Here is a 6,395-nt window from a genome sequence, read left to right on the forward strand (position 1 = left end):
CCACATTGCAGGCAGATTCTTTACCATCTGAGGCACCAGGGAAGCCCTGTCTAGAACAGAGACACCCCTAAAAATGGGCTTCCACCTTGCAAAGCTTGGTGGAAAATTAGAATGTATACGTGGCAGCCAGTCTACATGATGGCTCCACAGATCCTTTCCAGCCCTCCTACCCTGACTGACGGCTGACTGCACAGTGATAATGTGTGATGCCTGAGGCTAGTCTATAAAGGCCTTTACAATTTTCCCGTCTCTGGATCACTCACCCTGGGGAAAAAGAAGTGACAGTGTTAGTCACTCAGTCATGTCTGACTCTTTGGAACCCCACGGACTAGAACCTGCCAAGCTCCTCTGTCCATGGAATTCTCCAGGCAAAAATATTTGAGTGGGTCGCCAATCCCCTCTCCAGGGGATCTTCCTGACCCAGGGATTGAACCCACACAGATTCTTTACCATCTGAGCCACCAGGGAAGTCCCAATCTGGGGAAAGCCAGATACCGAGTCATGAGGATGCTCAAGGAGCTCTTTGGGGAACTGAGACCTCCAGCCAACAGCCAGCATGGACTTGCCAGGAGGGAAAGCCACCTCAGAAGAGGGTCCTCCAGGCCCCGATGGGCTTTCAGACAATGCAGCACTTGTGACTGCAGCCTCACAGGAGACCGTGAGCCAGGCCAGGCCACCTCAAAACCAGACCCACAGACACTGTGAGGGTTACTACATGATTATTGCTGTTTTAAGCTGCTAAGCTGAGGGAAATCTGTTGTAGAACAACAGATCACTAATACAGCATGTGGAATAGGGTCAGATGAGAGGAACAAAGCTGCTTCATAAATATTTGAATGACTTGTTGACGAACAAGGCCCCAGGTCTTGGACTGAGTGAGGGAAGTACCTAGAGGCTAGGTTCTGGCAGAGTCAGAATAAAACTTCCAGGTATTGAGGACGGAAGAGATGAACCCCTAAGGTCAGGAGGGAGGGAACTGAGATACACGTACCTAGTGAGTGCCCCTAGGAACTGCCACCCCAGTCTGTCTTCCTCTATCCCCACTTCTACACACTGAAGACCATCAGAGGCACTGACCCCAAGCCCTGCAAAGGCCTTGGTATCCAAGCCTGGAAACCGGGATCAGAGGCAGACCCTAAAGTTGAGAGTAAGTTACTGTCTCTGACAACATTGTAACTCACTCACTTTCATAGCATCCTTTCCTTCCCTTCTTCCTCCTCTCTCTATCATGTCAATATTGCTACCCTTGGCTCTATTCTCTTTTCATCCAATGCATGAAACAAACCATAGTTGACTGTCATTATTTGTGACTAGTTATGTTCTATGGTGGTGCTAGTGGTAAAGAACCCACCTGCCAATGCAGGAAATGTATGAGACACAAGTTTGATCCCTGGGTTGGGAAGATCCTCTGGAGAAGGGAATGGCAACCTACTCCAGTATTTTTGCCTGCAGAATCCCATGGACAGAGGAGACTGGCAGGCTACAGTCTACAGAGTCGCAAAGAGTCAGACACGACTGAAGCAACTTAGCGTGCATATATATGTTCTATATAGGTGTTGTGAACAATGAATTTTCAAATGCTGAACTATTGCTCATACAGAAAGATTGGGTTGGGTTCTTTTGAGCCTCTGATCCATGATATTTTTGTCAACAGATCAATATATAATTTCATTTTATGTGTGTTCCTGTTTAAAGAAACTCATTTCGTATATATGATTGACATCAACAGCTCACTCATGGCCAACAACCCTATAATTTATGCCTGAGGGAAGCTTATCTAGTGTGTGTTTTCTCCATAAGTCACTTAATAGCCTTCTTGCCCTTAGAAATACCAGACAGCACTTCAGCACTATGCTTGGGGCCCTTTTAAACAACAACAACAAAAACACACAAAAATATACAAAAAACATGGCACTAAAGAGACTATGGAAAGGATACCTGTTTGCAGGATGAGCTGAGACAAGAGGACAGAGTGACCCTTCATTCAACCTCAGCTGGGAACGACTTGAGTGACTCACATTTTTCCCTGTCCTGTGCATGTAGACCAATGACCACAAAATCAAAGTGAGTATTGATGTAGGGGTTGCAAATCTATTTTAGCAAGAAGGTGAATTTGTAAAAATGGAATCCATGAATAATGAGGATCGGCTATGTGTGACTCTCCTCCACTCTCTCCCACTTGCCCCGAAGAGCCTCCACTTCATGGGTAGAAACACAATGATGCCTTGGTATAAGGGATTTGCTGGTAGCTCAGTGGTAAAGAATCTGCATGTAATGCGGCAGACTCAGGTTTGATCCCTGGGTCAGGAAGATCCTCTGGCATAGGAAATGGCAACTCATTCCAATATTCTTGCCTAGGAAATCACATGGACAGAGGAGCCTGGTGGGTTGCAGTCCTTGGGATCGCAAGAGTGAGATATGACTTAGTGCATAAACAGTAGCAACATAAGATTGTGTACTTAAATGTATTATTCTTGTTTTCTAAATCTGTGTTCATTTCAGTGCTTTTAAACTTGATGTAGAACTAGAAGAGGTAGCCTACATCTTTGTAATTTAAAAAATTTTAATTTTATCTTTTAGAGTGTGGAATATTTTTATTGATCATAATGTCTATCTTAATCATAGATTCCATAAAAAAACCCCAGTATTTTAGTGCTAAAAATTTCAGTTACAAATTGATCATTTGCTTATTTGTATTTTTTTTTCTTTTTCCCCCTCATATTTTAAATTTTTATTGTATATTTTAGTATTGTTGATGAACAATATTATATTAGTTTCAAGTGTGCAGCAAAGTAATTCAGTTATACATATGCATGTGTCTATTCTTTTTCAAGTTCTTTTTAAAAAACCCCATCTGCCCTGGTTATCATCAGCCCTGACCTGCACTTCACGGCTTTTTTTAAGACCCATCAAACCATGGCTACTGCAGGTGCTGCCCCTGACTAAGCTTTCAGCCCTTTCTACTTCCTGTGGAGAACCTTAGCACATTAAAGGTAGGCTGATTTCTCATCATAGGGTCAGTTTCCCCTTATAATATGGACGGAGGTGACAGTGCCAACAGTTAATGGTGCTCCAGGGGACACCATCTAGGGACAATTTCTGTCATAGCCCTACCACGGAGGGGAACAAAATCAGGAAGATGGAAAAAGATATCTTGCTCAACGCCACACAGGCACCTCAATGCAAAGCAACCCTGATAAAATTGGCCTGGGAATTCCCTCTGCAGCTTCAAGCTGAGAAAATTAAGTACTTGGACTTGGGTAAAAGGCAAAACCGCATCTGTAGGTTTGATTAATTTTCATAAGTAAGAGGACAGAGCTTGGCCCGGGGGGAAGAAGAGTTCTTCCTGGGCCAGTCAGGCTCTGGCTGATGAGTTATGAGAAATGACCAGGCAAAGGGAGACGCAGGGGGACCATCCCAAACAACACCAGCAGATGACTGCACTCCATCAGTCTGCAAAGGGCTCTGGGCACTACCTTCTGCAATAGGATTTGGCTGCAATAAAAACAAAAAAACAAAAAAACAGGTGAACAGACCTGTGGCTGCAACACGGAGAAACAGAACCCAAGTCCCCAGCCTGAGTTGGCCCCATATCCGTCCAGTTTCCTGAGTGATACCAGCTGGCCTTCTGGGAGACCACCCTGCAGGGCTGTCCCCAGGCCCTCTGAGGCCTGCTGGGCTGGTCACACTGCCTCAGACCGGGTCTCCCAAGGCAGAGGCATACTTCACAACTTCTGCCGAGTGGTCCCTGTTCTGCATTTGTGGTAAAGCACAGAGATTCTTAGATACAGAGACACACATTTAAGACACAGAAAGTAAGTCTGAGGCTGGAGAGAACACGATGTTACACTGATATTTAGAAGAGATGAGATGTTCCAATACTTGAAAATGTTATCCAAACTTTCAAAACCAAGTTCTTTTGCCTTGCCTTCAAAACCCCGAAGGTGCTGAAAATGCATCAAGGAAATACTGATGTATCTCAGCCAACATCTGGATTTTCAGGCTCCACAAAGATGTTCCAGAACTTCTTTATTATATCCACCCAGTACTGCCTGAACATGATTAACACAAATCACAGATACAATCAATGCCTATAGAAACGTTAACACTTAACATAAACATTAACTCTCAATATGCTGCTGCTGCTGCTAAGTCGCTTGAGTCGTGTCCAACTCTGTGCGACCCCATAGACGGCAGCCCACCAGGCTCCCCCGTCCCTGGGATTCTCTAGGAAAGAACACTGGAGTGGGTTGCCATTTCCTTCTCCAGTGCAGGAAAGTAAAAAGTGAAAGTGAAGTCGCTCAGTCATGTCCGACTCTTCGTGACCCCATGGACCGCAGCCTACCAGGCTCCTCCATCCATAGGATTTTCCAGGCAAGAGTACTGGAATGGGGTGCCATTGCCTTCTCTAACTCTCAATATATTCGGTTACAAATAAGCAACCAGCCCACCATTGTGAATTTAATTTCAAAATATGAATCATTTATTCATTTAGGATGTTTGTTGGGCATCTTCTATGTGCAATTCATTTTGTTGAGGACCCCATGGAATAGGAAGGGGACTTCCCTGCCTCCAGACAATGAGAAAGCAGAAGTGGCTCATGGGTGGTGGAATCTTCTCCAGGGGCCCTGCTTCCATCCCCAGGACTGTGAAGACCCTGATTCTCTACTGTCTACACTTCTCCTCGCTTCCCAGTGTGACTGGCCAGAGTCACTACAGATGTAACTTCTTGGTGGAAATTCACTATACTGTGCATTTGAGGCTCAGCCCTGGAAATGGGGTCCCCGACCCAGCTTGGGCCCAGAGACACAGCGTACAGAAGGCAAGTCTGGATTTTAAATAACTTCCTGGCAATTTTCAAGCACTTTCTTATTTGAGAACCTCTACCATAATCCAATATTTCATTCCCCAAGTAGAGCTGGTAGAGAGAAAAGGGAATTGAGCTGTCTCCCTCCAGGATGTAGGGAAGAAGGGAGTCTGGAGATGGGGTGAAACTGGGCTGCCTGCTGCCACAGCTGGGAAGGGAACCAGGGAAGAAGTTTAAAGTCCCCCACACTGTGCCTGCTGACCTCAAGGCATGAAAATCCAGCTCCAACTCCCTTAGGGAGGGAAGGTTATCCAGACACTCCTCTGCCAGGGCACTGGGTCAGAGGCATGCTCGTCATGAAGCTGGATTTATGCACAAGGATTCAGTTGTTAAAAGTGAGCTAGACTTAGTGAAGAATCAGTGAGCACAGGAACACATCCAAGTGGTCACTAGTGATGCCCTCTCATGCTCTCTTGGGGTTGTTGACTGTGGGCTGAAGCCTGGGTCAACCCAGAGTGGTTCCTAGGACATCTCCCCACCTCCAACCCCCACCATGGACCTCACTCAACCATTGTGTCCTGAAAACCACCTGGTCACCCACTCTGCTCTTGGGAAATTTAAAAACAACAGATAAAGTCATAGATGAGAGAATTCACATTGTTGGTGGCTGATACCCCTCACTGCCCTTCTCTTCCTTTGGGCATATCCCACAGGAAATTTGAACAGGTAGTAAAATTACTGAGTTCTCCCTGATCCTGATCCAGATGACCCTCCAAGACCCCTTCCCACTCAGAGAACGTCTGGACCTGTTGGCAAAGCCATGGTTACCTCACAGTGACTTGGCCTGTCCTGTCCCCTCTGGCGGTACCTGGAGAAGGTTTTTAGCTTCTGAGCACTATTTTACTTTCCTGTACCCCCACCTCATCCACACGATATTCACAGGGACCTGCAGCTGCTGCAGAAACCAGACCACATTTAAATCAAGGGGCACAGTGGTAAAGAATTCACTTGCCAAAGCAGGAGAATCAAGAGACAAGGGTTCAATCCCTGGGTCAGGAAGATCCCCTGGAGGAGGAAATGGCAACCCACTCCAGTATTTTTGCTTGGAAAATCTCATGGACAGAAGAGCCTGGAAGGCTACAGTCCATGGGGTTGCAAAGATGCAGACATGACTGAGCACACACACATAGACACACAAATGAAAGGATCACAACTACTAAAAGTTTTCCTAGGCATACATGAAAAATTGCCATCCCTTTTTTTCTGGTAAGTGAAAGAATAATTATGGGTGATTCATGATGGCAAAATACTATAGAAACATATGACGGTATCCTTAGATGTCATAAACCTGTGACATAAATATATCCAGTGCTTACATAGCTGGCAAAGGGTTCTATGAAAGAGAGAGATGGTCTGACTACACAGTAACTATAGGCAAGAAGTAGGATGGCAAAGACCAGAGTCCTGCTCTTCTGGGTGTGGGTTCAGTGGGAGAAGACTGCCTGCACAGGGCAGAGAACACACAGCGCACGAGCACAGACACGAACTCCCTGAAATATGAGTGCACCACCGTTCCTGTGGGCAGTCA

The 6,395-nt window shown here is 45.8% G+C and overlaps 1 protein-coding gene across 4 annotated transcripts in view; it reads right to left on the reverse strand.

Annotated features, from left to right (window-relative positions):
* Positions 1–6,395, reverse strand: part of SYK (spleen associated tyrosine kinase) — a 108,046-nt gene that overhangs the window by 67,916 nt on the left and 33,735 nt on the right. The window lies entirely within an intron of this gene.

The sequence above is a fragment of the Bos taurus genome, chromosome 8, assembly GCF_002263795.3.
Source record: "Bos taurus isolate L1 Dominette 01449 registration number 42190680 breed Hereford chromosome 8, ARS-UCD2.0, whole genome shotgun sequence".
In the NCBI taxonomy this organism is placed as follows: domain Eukaryota; kingdom Metazoa; phylum Chordata; class Mammalia; order Artiodactyla; family Bovidae; genus Bos; species Bos taurus.